Source organism: Peromyscus eremicus, unplaced genomic scaffold (assembly GCF_949786415.1).
Source record: "Peromyscus eremicus unplaced genomic scaffold, PerEre_H2_v1 PerEre#2#unplaced_58, whole genome shotgun sequence".
Classification (NCBI taxonomy): Eukaryota; Metazoa; Chordata; class Mammalia; order Rodentia; family Cricetidae; genus Peromyscus; species Peromyscus eremicus.
In genome coordinates, this window is record NW_026734302.1 from 214,269 (window position 1) to 238,255 (window position 23,987).

The following is a 23,987-nucleotide window of genomic DNA, read 5'->3' on the forward strand; positions in this document are numbered from 1 at the left end:
ATAGCAAAGATTATTTCTGATATTTATGCTTTTTGAAAGTTACATTTTACATATTTTCTAATAAGGCAAATACAGTGTCTCTGTTGTGAATTAAAAAGTTATCCCTTTCAAAAAAATGTAACAGGCACTCAGAGTTGAAGGCAGAAAAGAGCTAACACAGCAAGCTGGCCAATCAGAAAGTTCTGCTGCCTCCTTGGCTGATGTCTGGGAGTTGGGATTTCAGTTTACCTTTATATTTATAGACACATATTTATGCGGTTAGATATGGTTGTACATATTATGTATACCATATAGATAATTATAAAAACATGCACATAACTATACTCATAGCTCTGCATACAACATGCATACCATACACATGTGTACCAATACCACAAAGGTTGTTTGTTTCTTTTTTTTTCTTATTTTGACAATTTATTGTACATCTAATTTAATTTCAAAGTTTATTTCTATGTGTGTGTGTGTGCCTGCAAAGGTGTAGACAAATACATGTTTTTAAATTTATGATTGTGGGCACATGGATGTGTGTACTGTGTGGGAACAAGCATGTGTGTATTGTGGCACAAGAATGATGGTGCCCTCATCCTTTATGATGGACTATTGCAGTAGGTGGGGCATGCTTGATCATGCTGCATTCCGTGCATGGAACTTCCATGCTTCTAGAGCACAGATGTTGTCTAAGATGTTGCTAACAATGTGTAGACGATTCAGGATCTTTCTTAGATGGATATCTACAATCTATGTCACACGTTAAGTCCCTAAAATACCATTTGCCACCAAAACATGTAAGTTTTCAGTTTCTCCTTCCTCTTCCACTGCACTTTCAGGTTATAGTAAATCACCACCATCAAGTAAGTCTAAAAACACTTACTGGCCATCCACAACTTGGTGGAGAGAAGAAAATTTTGGGTTCCCAGGATACAATGATGTTGACAGGAAGAATTCCAGGTGGGGTGTTCCTACTGCAACTGTTACCACGGGCCTTGAGGCTGAGACAGCAAAAAGGCATCTCTAATGGGCAACTGTATAAATTCTCTTCTTCCGGATTCTGCTGCTGCAGACAGGAAAACGATTTCAAGGTCTGTGATTAGATAGCTGGTTTAATTGAGGCCACCCTCCCTAAATCCTGTTTGGCTTTGAGGGTAGCACAACACTTACACTTCATCTCATCTAGAAAACAGGAAGAATTTCCAAAGTGTTTTTCTTTTATAACAGATTTTATTGGTTGAGGACCAGTAGAAAAACATGTTAATTCAGTTTGGTTTTCCTTCTTTTTGCATGCCACAGTTCTTAAGAGTAGGTTTCCATCTGCAATAAGATCTAGCATACAGGAAAGGAACACTGTGATACCTTGACTAACTCCTCAGATCTCTAAGCTACCTCCTTTTGACTACCCATCAAATGGCACATTAGGGCAAGAAAAAAGCATCCATGGTAAAAAAAAAAAAGAATAAAAAGGAAATCCAACACTAAGGAGACTGTGTTAGAAGGATTGCTGGGAATGTGAGGCCAGCCTTGAGAGAGAAAACTTTCAGGGACGGAGAGAGGCATGAAGGCAAAGGACAATGGGCGATTGGGAAGGGGTTTTCTCATAGTGAGATATGTCCATTGTTTTCTACTACTAATCTCCACTAGCATTTGTTAGAAAAGGTGACAACAGCTGAGGCAGAGTCAGCACCTGTCCCAGGACTCCACTTTCCAAAATGGGACAGGATAAACTGCTTTTACACTGCCATCCAGCGAGTGACAGCCTTAGAAGTCATCAACTACCACGATGAGAGGAGGTAGGGAAAGCCTCATGGCTTTCTGCTTTCTGGTCAATTCCACTTCAAGTTGTGTTTAATGTTGGTGAAGGGACAGGCTGGAGGGCAAATTTCAAACAGCTCTGTCCCCCAAGGCCCAGGTACTGCAGATGGCACAATACACATCTCATGATAAGAGAATACTGACGATAAACTGAGTCTTAGAAATGGTAGACCATTATTTGAACTGTTTACATACAGACTGAGTCTGCCCATCGCCACTGACCTTTCTCTTTTGAGCAGTGAACTTTTGTAGTAGGAGAGGATTATTGGATGGGAAGTTGTCCCCAAGCAATGATGATAACTGTAGCCTTTGGGCAACTTCCTTAATTACCAGCCCAAAAACATCTGCATAGCTTGACCCCCTTTGTGCTTCCCTGAGCAGAGTGAGGCCTGGCCTCTGTGACACTCCATAAGGAATCATTGTCATGGTTACATGTGTGCCCTTGACAGGTTGGCAGCTCACTCTACTAATGTGGCCTGTGATTTACAACAATAATAACGTGAGCAGGAATCAATTTCTGTTGAGTCAGTGCAGACATGCTTTGTGGGAAGACCTGATCACACATCAGTGAGTGGACATGACATGGAGCTTTCTTGAAAGGGATCACAAAGGCATGGTTCATTGTTCCAGGGGTTTTTAAGGCAGAAGACAAATGACATTTTGAGAAGCATTTCCATAGCAAAGACCAGGGGAACATCCTCATTAGTGCATGCCATGAATGACATACAGAAGGGGACACCATGCCCACACTGCATAAAAGGCTTCATGAAGATCTTCACAACCATCATGTGCCTATCTAGCGGCGGCCTTCATCAATGGAGGACCAGCTTCTGCTGTTATATTAGCTGCCTGCGATATGCCTTCATGGGCTAGACCACATAAGGAAGGAAAGGCAGCAGAGACCTTGTTGGGACTCAATTTTGTTATCTTTACTGAGAAGCAACAATTTTCCACATGAGCTCATGGTGCCTCTTTACCCATGCTCACAATCCCCAATGCAACAGCAAGGACTCTCCCAAGCACCACTGTTTCCTACCTACCTTACCTTTCTATTTGTGTAATATGTAGTTTATTCCATCTGAACTCTGTGCTGTGTATGTTGGTGTCTGTGCCCATTTCACTTGGAAAGAGCAAGTGTTCCTCAGAATATACTTGAGTTGTAAGAAAAGGGCTGTAAACACTGTCCTCTATCAATATCCACATTATTTTTTTTTCAGAATGGCTGAGCATAATCCAAGGCTAATTACAAATTACAAAGTAGCTTCAGACAAACCTGGACTCAAAAGCATCCACTGATTCAACCCTAAAGAGAAACAGGTACTAGAGAGTTCCAGAATATCAATGTAACCAAGCTTACCTCTAACACAAAAACTGCCTGGACATAGTCATACCCTGAAAGTAGCCCAGGCCAACATGGTCTCTGAAAAAGCCCATGCTAAGCACCTAAAGTGAAAGTAGACCAGGATTAACCATTAAACCATGGTGTCAAAAGAGAAGTATTCCAAGGCCTGAGGATGAACCTGATGAAGACCCAGGAATAAAGCCTAAATTAACAATGGCTTTACCTCATTCAGAAAGGTCATGGACCAACCCTAAGAATAAATGTGCCAAATCCTGACCTAACAGAGGACTGCACCCAAACCTGAAGCTGAATAAGCTCTGACCCAGAGGAAAAACAGAGGTATCCCTGGGCCAGTCCATCAAATGGAAGAGCCAAGGCCAAAGGAGAAAAGGAAAAGTAACAAAATGAAATGAAACAAAAAGCAAAGAAAAGAACACCCATGTCTATCCTGACACTGAAGCAGGCTGGCCCCAACCAAGAGGGAGATGAGTTCTACCCTATCCCTCAGAAGAAAAAGACGTGGCTCAAAGAAGGAAAAGGAGAGTATCCATGACTCAACTTTACCTGGACTGAAGGCAGGGCCCTCACCAGGATGAGAAGTTGGCCTCAGCATAACTCTGACCCTGAAGACTGGGCCAAACTAAGAAAGGACACAGGCCCAGACCAATCCTTCAAATGAAAGAGGCCGGGACAAAGCAGGAAAAGGGAACACAGACAGGGGCCTAACACTGACCCTGACAAAAGCCTGAGATAAAACAAGGGGAGAAGAAGACCTGGGACATTCTCTTAAATGAAAGAGGCCAAGGACCAACCAAGATAAAACTATTGACTGCCTATAGTCCTTACCCTGATGAAGTATTGGCCTAACCAAGAAGAGATGTGGGCCATATCATAACCTTAATGCTGACAAAGACCAGGCCAAAACTGAGAAAAGTAGTGGGCCTGAGTCCCATTCTAGCTATGCATATGCCTGGGCCCTAATCAAGAAGAGAAGTGGGGCTGGGGCATCCCCTTAAAGAATGAACACCCAGATAAAACCAAGAAAACAGCTATGCCCAGCTCTAATTTTTATTCTGAAGACACCAAGGACCAAATGAAGAAGTAAGTCTTTAGCTAGAGTTTTCTCCAGTCCTGCCTGGCCCACAGTCAGTTCATTTCGCTCTACATGCCAGTCCCGAAGGTGCTCAAACCCAACCAAGACTTATATTACTTATAAACTGTATGGCTGTGGCAGGCTTCTTGCTAACTGTTCTTATATCTTAAATCAACCCATTTCTATTCATCTATAAGTTGCCCATGTGGCTTGTGGCTTACCAGTATCTTAACATCTTCTCATGGCTGCAGCTGGTGGCGTCTCCTCTGCCCCAGTTGTCCTGTTCCCAGAATTCTCCTCTCTCCTTGTCCCGCCTATACTTCCTGCCTGACTACAGGCCAATCAGTGTTTTATTTATTAACCAATCAGAGCAAAACATTTAATATGCAGAACATCCCACAGCATAGGTCTGGGACAAATATTGACTGGGAAGAATTCGGAGCTCATACCAAGCTCATAGAACAAACCAGGCAAAATCAAAAGTGGAAATGTTACAGGCCAACCACAGACCTTGATGAAGAGAAACCACAAACCCGAAAATCAAGGGAGCCCCTGCCAACCCAATGAGAGATATGTGGTCAGACTTAATGTTGACCCTAGGAAGTCCAGTTTGAAGAGACAATTTAAATGGAGCCTGCTCCAACCACAATGAAGAACTCTTCCTAGGCCAAACACTGATATCAAGTAGCCAAGGACTAAGCTCTGTGTGAAAGGAGTCCAGGCAATCCAAGAAGAGAAACACGCCTGACCATAAACTGCTATCAGTGGAGACCTGCAGCCTACTGAGCAAGAATTAAACTCAGAAGCCCTGAACATTAAGGATGTATGGGCAGAATACTCTCTTCTTCATCCAACACCCTAACCAAAAGGGAGCCAGAAACACCATGTTCTCAATAGAGCCAATGGCTCCCTTACAGATGAAAGCAAATGGACATCATTAACATATTTGGTAGTTAGAGGGAACCTTGAGGCACTCTGATCCCAGATTTTGATTTCACTTGATATTGTACAGTCAATCAAGGCCTCAAAAGAGACATACAGAAGAACATTTGTTGAAAATCTTAGACTCACAGACTTCATGTACAGATATAAGTTGACATCCTGAGTACCAACTGTGTGGATCACAGATATTTCATTTACAACACGAACTATCCTCAATACATGCACACCAGGATGTGCCACTCACCATATGATCCAAGCTCTCATCTGAGTAACCAATGAATATGGACATACCATAACACAAATGGTGTTATACTGCATGCTGTTGTGGCCTGATATAACTCCATATCTTGACTTCAGCTGATATTTTTAGGAACAAACAAGTCTCAAAAGTAACATAGGAGTAACCATTCCTACCAAGATGCTTAGACTAACCAAAAATTTGCTTCAGTAATTTTTTACTTCTTTAACAGAAACATGGTCCATAAAGTTTCTTTTTTCTTACAAGATTTGAGAGAGCTGAACTTAATATAAAATATTAGATCAAGGATGGAAATGATTTCTCAAAGAAGGATCCCGTTGTATTTTTTTTTTAAATTCCCAGTATGATGTGTAATGCCAATCACCTAAGCATTAACAAATAAAGGCTTTTCTCACACATTGTCAGAGTTCCTCCTATATTTAATTTTCCTTATTCTGACTTTTCTTAACATTCTGGAGTTAACCATCTCACCCTGACCTTTCAACTGCAGGCAATTCTACATTTCATTTCATCAACTTGCTACATCTCCACTTTACTTAAAGGATTCCAGACTAATCACTGAGTAGAGTGTCCTCGTGCTGCTGAGCTCAGTGCTAAGAACCCCCAACTAATTTTGTTGTCTTTATAAAAATAACATCCCCAAAGGCAATCATGATCAGTCCATCACATTCTGGAAAGTCTATGACATGACTTTTCTCTAAAATATGTCCTTAAAAAATTGGCAATGGGGATTTAGCTCAGTGGTAGAGTGCTTGCCTAAAAGGCCTTGGGCTTGTTCCTCAGCTCTGAGAAAAAAAGTGGTCTGAATGTAATCTTCAGAGGATCTAGCCTGTGACATATTTCTGGACCAGAAATTCTTGCCTCTCCATCACAATAATCCATATCATCATTCTAGAACTTAACCTGTTTTGTCACAACATCTCTGTATCATCTGCTGTATCCAGGATTCCTTGTTTTTTTTCTAGAGTTCTACAAAAAACCGAGAGCATTTATTTAGAAAGGTTCTTCGGGGACTAGAATGACAGGGCCCCCTGGATGACAAGCGTTTATCCCCCACCTGGCATATCAGCATAAAGAAAAAGTGGGACCACTGACAGACAATTGGAATGGAACTAAATTTGAGGGCTATTTCAGGGAATCAGAAGTCACAGAATTGTCCAGATTCAAAGGGCTACAGATGTTGATGAAAAACTTCTGAGTTCTTCACCCCTATCTAGTTCTCTGACCAATATGGAAAAAAGGACAAATGTTCTGAGTCCATTCTGCCTTTGGTGGACCCAATAACCACTGTATTGTATAGCCTGAAAAACTGTATATACTTTTATCTATCTATCTATCTATCTATCTATCTATCTATCTATCTATCTATCTATCTATCTATTATCTATCTATCTATCCTTCCATCACCTATCTCTATCAATCTATCCATCCACTTAACACTATCCATCCATCAACCCATCCATCCATCTTCTCCTGCTGCTATACTTCCTCTTCTATTTCTCCTTCTTGATCTTTTCTTATTAATCCAGAATATTATAACCATTTTTGCCTCCCTGAGTTTTTGCGGGGCCTTAGTAAATATTAATTACATCATAACAAATAAAAGCTTTTCTCTGTGGGGTCATTCTCCATATTTTCCCACCTGAAATCTTTGTAATCCCTATCTTTCCCAGCACTTGCTAAAGTGTGACATTCCTTAGATCTCTGACACTGTGACACTAAAAATCTTGTATAAAAGAGTGTTTGTTAAAAAAATGCAAGTTGTGCTTAAAACAAGCCCAAAACCTACATCCAACAACTTGATACTTTAATAACTTGCAAGTACATCATCTTAGTTTGTTTCTTTATATGACAAATGTAATTTAGATGTAATGAATTTGGTGAGTTGAAATATTCAGTGCTTGTTAGTCCTCTCCCATGAAGTTTACAAAAAGGTTTTCTGACTAAATAAATTCTTGTCAAGGTGTAAAATCTGTAGAGTTTTCTAAATGAAAATGGAAAGTTGCACACAAAGCCAGAAAATAGAGTTAATCATAAGTCAGATATTTTATGGAAGATAAAAAATCAAGATCTTATATTAAACTGCTGAATTCATTAAAATTCGTTAGGCAAAAATTCAGTACACTTGTATACAATTAGAATGTAATTCTCCGTTTGGAATAAAAGTGATAGAAGATGCCACTTAGTTTCGACCTTTTATACAGAGAAAAGGAAAATCATTGCTAGAACTTGCATTTGAGAGTCTTAAAATGGCCTGCAAAAAGAGCCTGTCTTAGTCAGGAAGTATTCTGTCTTTCAACTAAAGACTTTCAAAAGATCAATGAAACCTCCTGTCAAAGCTTGGCTCATGGGATTATAGGCTATGAGAACAGATGAGATCAATCTGAATGCCATAGAAGTGGGAAAGCAGGTCATGCACTTACTTAAACCTCCTTGAAATACAGGCTATGTAATCTAATGAAATCTGAGAGAAATTATATCGTGATGGACTGGCTCACAGGAAGCTTTGTGGATGCTTGGTTATCACAAGCAGAGGTCTCACATACACTGGAAGATGATGAAGGAAGGATGGGGTTTTCCTGATAAAATATATATGAGAGAAGCAGTGCTTTATGGACAATTCTCTGAGCATAGTAGAGCACTGGGCTGTGCTTACAGAAGAGGTCAAACATAAAATGGTTGATTCACCAGGGACTTTAGGACTGGTGTTTGCCTTTAGTACCTTTGCAGAGCTCCACAGGACAATGTGAACTTGTAGAAACAACTAACATTTTAAGGAACAGGTGAAATGTTGTGTAACAATTTTCCTTTTTATGAAATTCTTTTCTATTATTTTTGAGATTATAATTGCATTATTTTCTCTTCTTTTTCACCCTTCCAAACCCTCACAATACTCCTCCTTGCTCTGTTTCTAATTTATGTCCTCTATTTTCATTAATTGTTGCTATGTTCATATACATATATATGTGCATGAAGATATATATATATATATATATATGTGTGTGTGTGTGCATGTATGTATATCCATATATTTAAATTTCCTAAATGTAAAACAATCATTGTGTATAGCTAGAATATATGTTTCCAGTACTGACCATTTGATATTGAGTATCCAACTGTTTTGCTCTTACCTGGGTTGGACTATTTCCTTAAGTCTCAGAAAGTTCTGTGGAAAGAGAGAGGAAGTTCATAATACCCAGCAATTAAACCAATGTTGGGAAAGCTGAAACTTTCAGGATTAACAAGGCCCTTCCACTCCCAGGTTAAACAGGTGGTAACTAAGGAGAACTGAAGAATTCAGACCCTCTGACTCATTCAGCTGCAAACAAGTCATGCAGACACATTCAGAATTCATTAATTTGAGGGAAAATTAATTACACAATCTTCCCTGAGAGGCAGATACATAACAAGGAATGGATAAATAATATAAATATGGCCAACTTCTGGATTCCTTTTTATTTTCTGTACTGAGACAAAGGCTTAGTAGGCTTTGTCTTCCACCAGTAGACTGCCTCTTCCAGCTATCTGGTTCAGGACAGATAGGTATGTTCACAGTGAGTCCTGAACATGGTCACCTGAAGCTACAGGTGATCACCCAGAGTCAGATATTGGGGCAAAAGCTGAAAAATCAGAGAGGCAGAGCAGTAAGCCAATAGTTTTTAACCCTATGAAATCCTTCACCAAAAAAGAGTAAGCACCTCTCTCATCCCACCTTATCACTCCCTCTATCTGCCCAGCTCTATCACTTCTTTTCTGTCTGTACAGACCTCCAGACCTCTATGGTTAACTAATAGCTAACTCCTCCTTCTGATGTTCAGGCAAGCTTTGTTAGAGCACAAATAAAATATCACCACATTTCCCCTTTTTTTGTCTAAAGTAAAAAATGGTTATAACTAATATAAGAAAAACTATATACAATAAGTTCAATAACTATATAAAATATATACAGGCAATAAATATAATAAGTACAATAACTATATACAATATATACAGGCAATAAATACATCAACCATGTCTTCCATTTGCATTTGACAAAATCAGAAAAATACTCCATTTTCTATCCTATTTTTGTAAATCCAAAGGACTGTGTCTAATTCTACTTCTATCCTAATTTGCATTACCAACCAAAAAACATCTTTTGATGTCCTTCAAACTTATGCACTTCACACCTTTTTAGTGAGTTTCTTTTCTGAATTTCTTAACAAGGAAAACTATAACTATTTAATATTCAACTCCTTCAGAGACCTGAGAAGGAAATAACATTGACTGAGTAAACAGGAAGTACAACTAAGCGACTTCTAAAACATGTGAGAAATGACAGAAACAGCTGGTTGCCTGCACAATCACTCAAGATTTCTCTGCACCATTGGGACATCCATCTTTGGCCTACAGGCCTAGCATATCAGTCAGACTGATCTGGGAAGAAGGATTTTCTGAAGGGCCTTCCTACTTTGTCTTGGCAAGGTGCAGCAGTCCTTTCCTTTGTGTCATGCTTGTCCATTTTGGACAGCATACTGTCAGCAATTGATGTAAGGTCACTTTCTTACCCAGTGGCTAACTTTTGCCACAAATAAAGTAAACACTATCTTGAGTTTCTTCAATGCCTATCATCTTCTTTGAAGTAAATTGATGCTGCCAGGAGCAGACATGTCTCACAGTCATAAAAAAAGAAAAAAAACTCTATGTTATCATCTTAAATGCCATATCCTGCAGATCTCTGAAGTGCTTTAAGATGACCTGTCTATCTAAAATATATTTCTGCTTGACCTTGAGAACAAACCTAATATGACTACATGTTTCATTGTAATGAATAAGTACTAACCTGCATTTCTTTATTATCCTAAGTAGTTGGCCATAAATTTCAAGAACTAGAAAATTGCATTGCATTGTGAAATGAACTGTATAGGAATGATACATTGAATAAGATTAGAAATATATGTACAGTATTTTCTAACAGAATCAAACTCAAATTTGTATCAATATGCATAATTTATATATAATATACAAAAATCAAATCCAATGTGAAACATTTAAAACTAGTAGTTCCATTCTAAAAGTAGATTCAAAAATCTAACTTTCTATATTACCATATCTATATCCTCTCTTTTTTCTTTTCAGAGTAGACTCAATAATCTACACTTTGTCCTACCTTTTCTATATCCCTTTGTTTCAGTGGTTCAACATATGGAAGTCTGTAAATGGAATCCACCATATAAATAAACTAAAAGAAAAAAAACCCACATGATCATCTCATTAAATGCTGAAAAGGTCTTTGACAAAATTCAACATTCCTTCATGATAAAAGTCTTGGAGTGATCAGGGCTACAAGGAACATACCTAAATATAATAAAGGCAACACACATCAAGCCTACAGCCAACATCAAACTAAATGAAGAGAAACTCAAAGGGATTCTACTAAAATCAGGAATAACACAAGGCTGTTCACTCCATATCTATCAACATTGGACTTGAAGTTCTAGCTAGAGCAATAAGATAACAAAAGGAGATCAAGGTGGTACAAATTAGAAAGGAATAAGTCAAACATTCACTATTTTCAGATGATATGATAGTATACATAAGTGACCCCAAAAATTCTACCAGGGAACTCATTCAGCTGATAAACACCTTCAGTAATTTGGGAGGATACAAGATCAACAAACTCAAAAAAATCAGTAGGCCTCCAATATACAAATGATAAATGGGCTGAGAATGAAATCAGAGAAACATCCACCCTTACAATAGCCACAGACAACATAAAATACATTGGAGTAACCTGTCTGACAAGAACTTTAAGTTTTTAAAAAAGAAACTGAAGAAGGTATCAGAAAATGGAAAGCTCTCATATGGTCTTGGATAGGTAGAATCAACATAGTAAAAATGGCGATCTTACCAAAGGCAATCATCAGATTTAATTTAATCCCCATCGAAATCCCAACAAACGTCTTCACAGATTTTCAAAGAACAATTTTCAACTTCATATTGAAAACCAAAACCCAGAATAGCCAAAACAATCACGTACAATGAAGGAATGTCTGGCATCACCATCCCTAACCAAATGGTCTACTATAGAGCTATATTATAAAAACAACTTGGTATTGGCATAAAAATTGACACATAGATCAATGGAATTGAATCAAAGACCCTGACTTTAATCCAAAGACATACGAATACCTGATTTTTGACAAAAAGCTAAAATTATACAATGAAAAAAGAAAGCGCCTTCGACAAATAGTGCTGGCCTACTGGCATAACTGTATGTTGACACACACAAGAATGCAAATTGATCCATTATCTATGACCATGCACACAACTCAAGTCCAAATGGATCAAAGACCTCAACATAAATCCAGTTACACTGAACCTGATAGAAGAGAATTAGCACAGACACTGAGAGCAACACCTAATAAATGGGACTTCCTGCAACTGAGAAGCTCCTGTAAGGCAAAGGAAAGGGTCAACAAGACAAAATGACACCCTACAGAATAGGAAAAGATCTTCACCAAACACACATCTGACAGAGGGCTGATCTCAAAATATATAAAGATTCAAGAAACTAGACATCAAAACACCAAAGAATCCAACTTAAAAAATGGGGTACAGATCTAAACAGAGAATTCACAATAGAAAAATATTAAATGGCCAAAAGACATTTAAGGAATTGCTCAAAATCCTCAGCCATCAGGGAAATGCAAATCAAATGACACTAAGATACCATCCCACTAACAACTTCATAGCTTGAGTGAGCTTTACTGACACTGGGGGAATCTTCATAACCATGTGACTTTTTTTGAGCCCACCAATCTCTGAAATTCTGAGGATCTTCCCTGGATGAATGTTCACTTCAGAGGTCTCATCCCTACTACTCCCCATTATCCTGACCTCATTTCTAAGCATCCTTTCTTTCTCAAATTATTGATTATTAATCTTGAGGAGGGGAAAATCCAACCCTGGACAGCACATGCAAAATGAGCTTTCAATTTCACTTAGATGAAGTTTCTAATGAAGCAGAGGCCTAGATTTCTGGCTTTTGAAGGAGGATCTACCTAAAGGCTTTCATTGTGAACCCAGAGGCTCCTGCAAATGGCACCTTGGTTTCAAGTCACTTTTGGGTGAGGTATGAGACAGGGATGTAACAGCTATACCATGTGACATCAGCACATGGACACTCTACTGTATCCTGGAGAGCCCTGGCATTCCATGTGATGTCACCAGTGTTGTGGCAACACCAACTCTCATTGGGGCATTTGTGCAGTGTCTCGTGTTTCACCTACAGACATGCTGACTAAACTGAACAGGATTGTTGGGAGACAGGATGGAGAGCACAGGGAGGCCAAAGGGAGGCAGAAGGAAGATACCCTTCAGTCTCCATGTCACACATCAAGAAATAAATGGTTCTGGGGAAAGCACAGTGAGTCCTGGGAAAGGGATGGGGAGCTTCCTGAAGGAGGAAGGCTTCAGCTGATCCTTCTGGGAGTGGGGCTAAGGGGGTGAGAGTTTCTGAGAAGCAATGGGCATATCCAGGTCCTCTGAGTTCTTCAAGAGCAGAACAAAGTTGAGGATTTTTCAAGGTTAGTTTGGCAGAGAGCCAGGGATGGGCAAGGCTGCAGCTGTTCTGTTGAGGGCCCTCTGCTTTCACTGAGTGGGAAGGAAGCCCAGAGGGACTAAAGAGGTTTCAGTACCAGCCATGCACTTCACTCACACTGGATTTCTTTTGGTGTGTGTCATTAATAATAACAGGGAGAGTAAAGTCCCCTGGCCAGAGCTACAGGTTCTCACATTTAAATAACAACCCACTAGCAGGGCAGGAGCCACCAAGTATTGCTTCATGTCAGTGACCACTAAGGTTTCTGAGTTTCTGCCTCTCACTAGCCAGTCATCTTCCCTCTACCTTGAATGCAGGACTGGGACATCACTCTTCCTGTAAGGATTTGTTCTTGGTGTCAGAGGGCTCACCTGTGGATGCCCAGTTCATAGGTATTTTCAGTCACACTTTTAATGGTTGATAACAACTTTGCTAACATCATGATTGATGGAATGCATTCCCTGAAGCATTTGGTAAAAGTTTCATCTTTACCTATATGACTTACCATTGCTCTGACAGGACCCACACAATCCTCCACCATCCTCATACATTGTAACTGCCCGATGGATCTTCTCTGATGAGCTTATTCACCTCATGGAACTGATCTTCCTTCCCCATTATACTGAGCTAATTTCTTAGCATCCTTTATTTCTCATCTTGTTAGTTAGAGATCATCAGGATGAGAAGAGCCATTCCTGGGCACAGTTTGGAAAATGAGGCTTGCCCTCCATACATGATGAACTATTGAATTAGAATGAACTAGATTCTAATGAATCAGAGAGATCTCTGGATGGGGAGGAGGAGGTGCTGAAGGCCTTCCCCTGTGTCTCAGGGAAGGCTCCTGGAAAGGGCAGCTTGGCTTTTGGTGAATTGGGGAAGAGTTTGTTATAAGATAGGTGGAGGCTGTTTGCAGTGACCCTAACAGTCCCTTCTCTAGAAATTCTGTTGTATCCTGGAGAGCCCTTGGCATCTTTTGTGAAATCATCAGTATTGTGGCAATGCCAACTGCCCTTGAGGCATTCATTAAGTGCGTATAGGGTTCACCAATCAACATGTTGGCAAGACTGAGCATACTGACTGGAAGAGAGATCTCTGGTTTTTTAGGGAGGAGTTGAGGCCAGAACTAGACCTTCTAGTAACGGGGTTCAGTAGCTGTGATCATCTGAAGCCATGGGCCTAAGCTGCTTATCTGGGTTCCTAAAGAACAGATCCAAAGTGGAGGTTTCTGATGGGTAGTTGGCAGAGGGCCAGGAATGGTCAAGGATGCAGCTGCTGTGCTAGGACCTTTTTCAGTTCATTCTGGTTGTCAAAGAATGCCAAAGAAGGCACAGAACCACTAATGAGGTATCAGGGTAGCATGTTGCTACATTTTATTCTCAGTGGATTTCTGTAGGTTTCATGGATATCTGATATAAATACCAGAGAGTGAAACTTTCCATCCATGTACCCAGGTCTGAGATATTCAGTTGCTTTTAGTCCTGCACACAGGTTATCGGGCTGGGAGATGCAAAGCACCAGGCAGTCCAGGACTTTCTTGCATCACATCAGGTATTGGCTGACAATTCCAAACCAACATGGCTGGCCTTGCTTATGTCTTTCAGGGACAGTGGGGCTGCAGTAGAGCCTGAGGCATATATCTATCCTCACAGATTAGAGACAGACACATGGCTTATGGTCCCCAGTTTAAAGATAGCTGCTCTGAATTTTGGGGCTTCGCTGGGTTCCATGCATTTCCTCTTCCTCAGGACTCCTCTTGGGACTCCACATGATCTCTCTTGGCTCTATGCCATTCATCTGTACAAATTCACTTGTATTTATGGACCTACAGGGACTTAGGAAGGCATCATCCACACCCTTCTTCCTCATTGAGCAGGAGCAACAGCTGAACCAGGTGGATAAACTGACCCTTCAGCTACAGATGATGACCAATGAGAGGAATGAACTGCTTGAATTCCTGGCCCTTTATAACAACAATGAGTTGAACAACAGGTACTCATAATGCCCTGTTCTCTGGTGACTGTCTGAACCCTACTGTGTCCTGAGTGCATCTGAGAGGCAGAACTGAAACCTGTAGGAGTGAGATAGGACACAGGCTGTTCTGATTCCTCCAAATTAAAAAAGCAGAGCCTGTGGCCTGAATCACAAAGTACAGAGGGGCAGTAGGGTGTAAGATCACAACATGCATTTCAAGAGGCCTTGACAGACATTGGCTTTTAGGAGATGCTTGGTGCTCTGGGTTGAGTGTTTATATTCCAGTATTTATTTTTGCTTTTTGATCTGGGAACAACCTGAAAGGCCTTGTGGTCCTACTCGGTCCATCTGTGTATCTGCAAGGCCTAGATTTCATCCCTGCTCCTCTCTAGTCTTGTTCCTTATACTATGAGACAAGGCCACTTACCTGCATTTCTCTGACATCCTAACTGTGTGTGGAATTATGTGTGTGAACTGCTCTCTAAGGGGCTCAAACGTTGCAAACATGGCAGTGGCAGGTTTTGCTCTTTTCAATTCCCTCTCCCTTGATAAACCATTAGATTACATTCCTAAATTTAGTCCCCAAAGTCTGTTTCCTTTTGTGGACACTGACTCATTCTTGAAACTAAACACCAAAGTCCAATAATCGAAATTCATTACTTGGTTACACTGGCTAACCTATCCCTTCAGAGCTCAACAATTTACCCAGCACAGACTTAACCTTTTCTACTTAAAAACCCACTGCTGAAAAAAGCCTGCTGCTTGCTGTTTGCCTTCGCCTGATCAAGAGACAGGCTCCCAAACTATGCTTGCCCTGCTGGGTTAATAAATCTCCTTTTGCTTAGGATTGTGTGTCTGAGTGTGTTCTGTACTGCCTCTGAGAGGCTCACTTACAGTGTGTGTGTGTGTGTGTGTGTGTGTGTGTGTGTGTGTGTGTCCTTCCTGATCCAGAGAGTCAGAGCTTGATAGTAGGCCTGAATATTCACATGTCTCAAAGATTTCTGGTGATGTACGTGCCGAGGCCAGGGAGCCCCACATTGAGCATCACTGCTCTCAGCCTTTGTGCTCACCCTGGTCCCTCATTGGAATCCCCTTGGGAGTTTATAAAGCCATCCTCATGTAGTGCCTCCTTCATGGCACTACTGATTATGAGTTCTGGATATCCTTGTAAGGAGAAAGAATCTCTGTTCTCATGACAGTGGGAATGTCATCACAGATTTCAGATAGACCTGGATCTGTGGCACAGACTCCTCACACCCTCTCAGACAGCTAGTCTGCCGCTATAGGTCTACTGAGGGAGCTCATGTAGCCCTGTCTCCTTCCCTATTGACACCCAGCCTTTCCTGGCCGTGGGGCAATGAGGCAAGTCCAATGCACATCAGGAGGTCCAGTACATAGGATTCAGGGTGTGACATCCAGTGGGCTAGGGCAGTACAAACAGAACCTTAATTCATGTGATCCCTGAGGCCTGTGTTCATGGGGTTCTTTGCTCCTGGGGCCATGCCCTACCACAGGCTGATATCTGAGCTTCAGATGCTGAAAACACAGCATGAGAAGGAGATGTCAGATGTGAAGAAATTCCCCAATGAGATCTGTGAGGCCTCATACAAGTGCAAGGAGCTGAGTGAGAATACCCACTTCTACTGGTGAGTGCCTAATTTAGATGGGACCCCAGAAATTCGTAAGGACTGCTTCTGGTAGTCTGAAGTTTCTCCAGTTCTGCCTGACCCAGCTGTCAGGAGGAATCTGTCCCACTCACCTCCTGAAGCCAAATGGTCCCAAAGACACACACAGAGGCTTATATTACTTACAAACTGTATGGCCAATGGCTTAAGTTTCTTGCTAGCTAGCTCTATCATCTTAAATTAACCCATTTCTATTAATCTATGTTTGCCACATGGTTGCTGCATGGCCAGGCTGCTGGCATGTTTCTCCTTGGGTGGCAGCTGGCATCTCCTCCACCTCTGACTTGCTTCTCTGACTCTCCTGGATTTTTCTGCCTGGCTCCATCCTGCTTTGCCATAGCCCAAAGCAGCTTATTTATTAACCAATGGGAGCAATACATATTCACAGCATACAGAAAGACATTCCACAGCAGCTTCTCCCCTTCCTCACCTTAGAACAAAGTTGAATTGAGGTTCTAGTCTGTTTACCTCTTAGCAAGCAGCCTGCCTTATAGCTCTTGGACTTGTGCCTCCGAAACTGAGTTCTCCTAAGAGTGAAGAGTCTGAGAGCCCCTCCCAACATTTTCCTGTCAACTTCTGGAGCTTCTAGAGAGAAAACATGGTTTGCACCATGAATGTTTTCTGTGGCTCTGGCAGGAGCTTACAGAGCTGGTTTCTATGGGAAACATGGAATGTATTTACATTGGGTCTTCTGTCCCTCCTCAGGGCATGGTTTCCCTCTACCTGCTCATGTTTTCTCAATACTGTGAACAGGTAAACATCAGGGTGTGTGGTGGAGAGGTAGGAGATCAGGTTTTCGGAGTTACATGGATCCCTTTTGCTGTCAGGGTATTCAGAAGTAGTTTGAATCTTTCTGTAATTTGGCTATTCTCTGGCTTTAGTCTGCACCTGAGTCATGCTGGCATGGCTAATGTGGGTTTATCCCAGGGATCTGCGGTTGGGGACATGGGACCTTGCAGGAAGGATGGTATTAGGAGGCAGGAGTGGCAGATGGAGGTGGAGCTCATCATTTTTGGTGATATTTCAGCACCGTCTACAGTCAGCTCCTGAGGGAATGGACTCAGCTAAAGGAAAAAGTGAACATGTTGAAAGAGGACAACAGAAAGCTGCAGGGGGAGCAGATTTTACTACAAGAGTCCTGCGAGGAGGTGAGGAGGCTCTGTGAGAAGGCCCATGGGATGATCTATGATCTCTGGACAAAGCAGCAGCAGGTAGGTTGAAGCAGCAGGGCCAAACTGCCCACTTGTCTAACCATACACACACATACACACACACCCATGTAACCATCTACTCACTTATCCACCTGACCCATCCCATCCAATAGTTCATTTCTGTGATCATTCACAAGTCATTCTGGGGAGTTAGCATCTTGGAAGGCACTGCATCACTGGCAAGCAAACCCTACTGCTCTGCTAGAAGCTGCAGTCCATCAAAGGAGATGGGTAAATCACATGTCACTCACCAATATGTTAGTACGGAAAGAGAAGTGCTATGATGGGAGCCACTTAGGGAGTAGCACAGAGATCTGAGTGAGTGAGGTCAAGGGTTCTGGGTCTCACTTGCTTTGCACAGGTCATATGAGATCAGAGGCAGAAACAGTATGGAAGGAGGAACGTGCCCTACAAAAGCCAAATGACTGTGTCTTGTGGACATCTTTTTGGGTGTCATATGGCATTTTACCCTCTTGTTCCCCGACTGCCATGGTGTTCTCTTTACCTGGTCAACCTCTTGGTTCACACTGACAGGAACTTAAGTAACAGTTTCTCAATACTGTTTCCTGTGACTAGCATTGGCCAGTTCTCCCATCCTGGATCTTACACTCAGAAGCTCACTGGATGACCAGGGATGTGGCAAGGGCTTATGACAGGTGGGCGTCAGGGTGGCAGATTTGAGATTTTTTTTTTTTTGGTTTTTCGAGACAGGGTTTCTCTGTGTAGCTTTGCGCCTTTCCTGGAACTCTCTTTGGAGACCAGGCTGGCCTCGAACTCACAGAGATCCGCCTGGCTCTGCCTCCCGAGTGCTGGGATTAAAGGCGTACACCACCACCGCCCGGCTAGATTTGAGATTTTAAGAGAATTAGTTCTCCATCTTCATCAACATAGCCTGCAGAAGCATAACATGCTTTCCCAGGCATGTTTAGTCTCAAAATGATGGAAAGCAGATTTGTGGGTCTCACTTGAAACAGCTAGTGTGAGGAGTCTAAATTCAACTGGTAATGTCATCCTCAATCAGTTGATGTCCTCCTCATTGTGTTCTGTCCACTTATGATTTGAGGTGTGTGTGTGTGTGTGTGTGTGTGTGTGTGTTGTATGCATGCTTGAGGGTGCACACATTAGTGAGTTTGTTGGAAGGCCACATCAAGTGACCTCTGTTGCTTTCTCCCTTAATCCCTTTATCCTGGGTCTCTCACTGAACCTGAAATTTTCTCTTCTGGCTAAGCCGGATAGCCACAGATCTTTGGATCTCCTGTCTCCTCACAGTAGAGCTTCATGTCTTTTTCTGTCTCATCTCATTGCTAAATGATTCATTTGGTCAGAAAAAGAACTGACTTGTAGGTTTCTCTTAATTTTTATACATTTTTATTACTTTGAAATTAATGCATTTCGTAAAAAATAGCAAAAATCAAACTATGGAGCTATTTGAAAAATCAACATAGACTTTTCTTTCACAGCATAGAGGTAACATCCCAGGATATTTCTAGTTTGTCTTACTGGCTACACAATATGGAACCTGATATTTTGATGCTCACTCTGTCATGTATATGACTGTGTCTTAGGACAGATTCCTCCTCATAGTTGTATAGAGTGCGCATTTCAGAAAAGTGCTCTAGGTGACCTAAGTAGCCTCCTAGTGACTTCCTTGGGACTGTTTTCATATAATATGCACTGAAATCTGGTCAAAAGTTATTGGGTAAAGTAATGACAATGGGTGACCTCCATTCTCTGGTCTATCACTGTCTTCTGTGGAGGAGTCTGGGTAGGTTTAGTGAGGAGTCTATGATGGGTCAAATTGCATCTGTCGGAAGGCTTCATGTCCAGCCATCATCCATGGGCACTTGGTCTTGTGTGGTTAAACTCAGTTGTGCAGAGGTTGTTACTTTTCTGTACAATCAGTGAGTCTGGCGATAAAAAGTTCCCTAGAAGGGGAAATAAGTTCAGGCCAGGGCAGAAGAGCCTGGATGAGTCTGAGTCTTGTAGACAACAGGGAGGACACACTACCTCTCCCTAGAGTAGAAAAGGTGCTGTAACATTCTAGTCTTCTGCCTTGCTCTTCTGGGTTCAAGAAAGGTGTGTGTGTGTGTGTGTGTGTGTGTGTGTGTGTGTGTGTGTGTGTCTATGTGCTGTCTTATGTGTATATATGTGGGTATGGGAATATGTGTTTGAGCCTGTATGTGTATGTTCACTCACTCATGGAACAATGGAACATCTTTAAGAATGATGGAGACAGACATCAATGTGAAAGTACTGTGCCTAACCTGGTTAGTACCACTTTGCATCAGTCAAAGAACTGACGGAGCTGCTCATCATTCGGCATGTCCATAAACTAACAACAACAAAAGACAGAAAATTGATGCAAGGCAAAATTTTTTCAGGTCTTTGTAGAGGCAGAATTATTTATCTGCAAAGATATCCTTTGGTGAAAAGCAAAGTAATGGGGTACATGAAGGTGAGAAAGAGGCTACTGAGAGGCAGGAAAGGGTGCCTGAGGGTTTGTGTCCTTCTCTGCTCTGGGTGAATGGTGGCTGACCACTGATGACTTCCCTGCATCCTGTTTTGTTCTTCTCCTCATCGTCTGCTGACATTTCCCTTTCACCTTTGCCTAACCTTGGTTCAGCTAACCTTGTCCTTGGAGCTTGGCCTGGACTTTATTCCCTGAGAAATTCTGCACTGCAGAGGTGCTTGTGGCTGCATCTCAGCCCAGCAGAAGTCCCACAGCTATGCTGAGGTGTGAGGAGAGGCTGTCTCAGTGCACCCCTTAGACTCACCATACTCTAAAGCACCCACTCCATGTTGTGTCTGTAGCATTCAGAACCTGCTTTTATTTCAAACTTCTTCATACTGAGTTAAAATTTGTCCTGATGGAGGGTTGGCAGAAATGAGAACTCTCCGATATTGGTAGTAGTGTAAAATGGTGCAGGCCTGTGAGAAGCTATGTACAGTTATACAGAAAGTTGAAATACAGACTCTAGGTGGACCATTGATTCTAGAATGGAAATGCCTCTGGGCTGGAATATGGGTAAAGTGGGTATGGGTTAATAAAAGGTAACTTTCTTCTCCATACTATCCCAGATGATCTCTTCTTACAATAGTGTTATCTGGGAAACTAAACATGGATGCAATGTAGTGTGTTTGTATGTGTGCATCCATGCACATGTGTGTGTTCAAGAGTGTGTGCGTGTGTGCATGCATGTGTGTGTGTGTGTGCTTGCACATGTGTGTATTTAAAGGGGTGCACACAATCCTCTCCTAAAAACACAATGTTCTAACGAACAGGAACATCAAAGACTTAAGGAAAATCTTCAGTCCCTGAGGAAGCAGAAGGAGCTGCTCACCCAGCAAAGGGACTTGGCAGTAAAGCTGCAGCATCATTTCACTGTGTTCCAGATGAGGTAGGAACCCAGGATTCCAGAAGCAGGTGGATCCAAGTGGGTCCGCTATACCTGGATCTCTGTCCTCTTTGAGTTTCTGTTCAACTGGCAAAGCTCCCAGCCACAGCCAGGGAAAGAACACCTCAGAGTGTCTTTACTGGCTCAGTCAACAGGAAATTCTGTCCTGGAAGCAATATGCTTTCTCCTTGGTCTTATGGGGATTGTGTCCTCTTCTTCCATTCTGAGACCTCTAGTATCCTCTGAGTATCTCATCTCTTAGATTAGATCTCCTCACAAATATTCACATGGTAGCCATAAACCTAGAGGGGGATCATCAATTTTGAAGGAAAGTGTGTCCTCCTGCAACTTTATTTTCCATCATGAACGTTATGTTTAGAGATAATTGTCTACACTTTGGCAGATTTGCATACAGCAGCCTACAGCTGATTGCTGGCTCTCTTCACTGTTTATCAGTTTCTCATGAGAAGATTTACTCTGGTCACAAACAGAGTAGGAGTTGACAAGTTAATCCCATGCAGGGGTCTGAGCTGTAGGAATCATCAGAGCCTTCTCTGCATTGCTGTGTAGGCTCCACTAGAGGGCAGGCATAGAGTTTTCCAGGAGGTTCACATTCACCTGGTATCTAATCAAGACCAGGTACATCCTCCCTGACCTGTGCCTCAGACCTTGTCATACTGATATTTCTCCAAAATGATGTCTTTGGACTGTTGGAGAAACATGCTGTTTTTTCTAATCCATCACAGTGTGTATTTTCCAGATCAACTTCTATCAATTTTTAAAAGTTGAGAAAAAATCCTGCCCAGTAGCTTTCTGACCCTTTTCCCTTAGGGAAGCAGGGAATGAACTCAGCTGAAAGGTAATGCTCGATTGTCTAGCTGAGTAGATCTGGTGGGGGCTCAAAAGCTGACATGGCAGGTCCCCACCAGGCTTGTGTCCCATCTATCTTCCTCCCCTAGGTTTGAAAACCTCCAGCAGGAACTCCACAGCCCAGGATGAGAGCCTCCTACAGATGGAGCTTCTGAAGCAGAAACACTATGTCCCAGGCAAGTAGGTTACCATTGAGACCCATCCCCAGCAGCTAGGGATCATGGAGTGTGTTTCCTTCCTTAACTTTTGTTTACTAGGGATGGATAGGCCCTGATTTTTCATGCCAATGGCACAGCAAAACTGTTTCTAAATCATACTTTCTTTACTGATTTTACCTGACAGCACCTGTTAAGAAGACTGAGAAGGCTGGATGAAGCCAGGAACACCTTGAAGGCATGACATTCTACACTCCAGGTTCAAGGCCTCCTCAGAAAATGCCACCTCTTTTCAGCTTTGAACTCACTAGTGAGGCAAATATCAACGTACCATCAGGGGATCCAGCCTCAATCTGATCCATATCAGTGGGCTCACTATCACTGGAGAAAATTTTGTGTCAGAAATAAGTCTAAAATACAGAGAACACAAGACAAATTATTAAGAACCCTGACTCCATATGTGATGGGAAATCTGACAAGCAAGACTGTGTTAACGTCACACTGCCATCTAGACAGAACACACCAAAAGCACAAGAATCTCTCTACTGCAGTGCTGAAGCTGACACCATGTCATGGGCAAGTGTAGCTGAAGATAATTCACTAAGGAGAATAAGCCAGTTCCTCACCGCTTTTGCTCTTCCATAATGAAATTACAAAGGAAACTGTAAATTCCTTAATATTTTTGTTTTATATCTTGGGATATTTATGCTTTGGTTTTTGGTTTTCTTCATTTTCATTTAAGGTTTTGTTAACTTTTGTTATTACTTTTATCTTGTCATTGCTTTAATAGTTTGCTAAGGCTATACACTGTATATAATGATACTGTTTTAAAGGCCCCATTGAGTAAAATGAATGTATTTTATGAATAAAATAAATTTCAAACTTTTCACTCTGAGACTCTTCTTTAGTCAGGTGAGGTTTCACACTCCTGTAAACCCAGAACTCACAGGCTTGGATGTATCTCAGTAAGTTCTAGGAAGCTCGGGCTGCACAAGGATTTCCCAGACATGGGTCTCAGGACTACACAGGGGGATGGCACCTTGGATGTGGATGGCATAGCCTACTCCATGGATAACAACTACATAAGAGAAAAACTAGACATATTGTATCTTTGAGGTCATATATTTAGCTACCATTTAAATGTGGTACACTGTACACACTTGTTCACAAAATCATCTTGTAGACCAAATTAAGGGAAACAAAACTATATTGCTCCAGGCCTCTCAGGAAATAAGAATGTTCATTAAAATTGTATAAAAGAAATCAGGAAATGAAAAGCAATATGCCTCTGGTTTTCTTGAAATATATCACGAGTGATAACAGATCAGTAGAGATAATTTCCTGCAAGACATGCTGGGATATTTTGTGGTGTTTTCTTTATACTTAGGGGTGTTTTACCACCACATACATGCAATTCCTACAGAGGCCAGGTGAGGGCAGAGTCCACCTGGAATCTAAATTAAAGAGGTTTGTTAGCTGTCCTGTGGGTCTTCTGAGACAGCAATAAATGCTCTTAATGGATGAGACATCTCCACAGTCCCTGCAATTGACCTTTATCCTCCCAGCCACGTGTGCTGTATTAGGTGGATTGGATCACTCCCAAACAAAGACAGAAGTTTATTGAAAACTGTAGGGACAGGCATGCTAATTGTCTTAGGCTGCCACACATCCATTCA

The 23,987-nt window shown here is 41.6% G+C and overlaps 1 long non-coding RNA gene across 1 annotated transcript in view; it reads left to right on the top strand.

Moving 5' to 3' along the window:
• LOC131901236 (uncharacterized) overlaps positions 1–23,176 on the top strand; it is a 38,110-nt gene extending 14,934 nt beyond the window's left edge. The window contains exon 3 of the long non-coding RNA XR_009376441.1: positions 22,499–23,176. This is a non-coding gene — a long non-coding RNA (uncharacterized LOC131901236). The remainder of the gene's footprint in view (positions 1–22,498) is intronic.
• Positions 23,177–23,987: the final 811 nt, after the last annotated feature.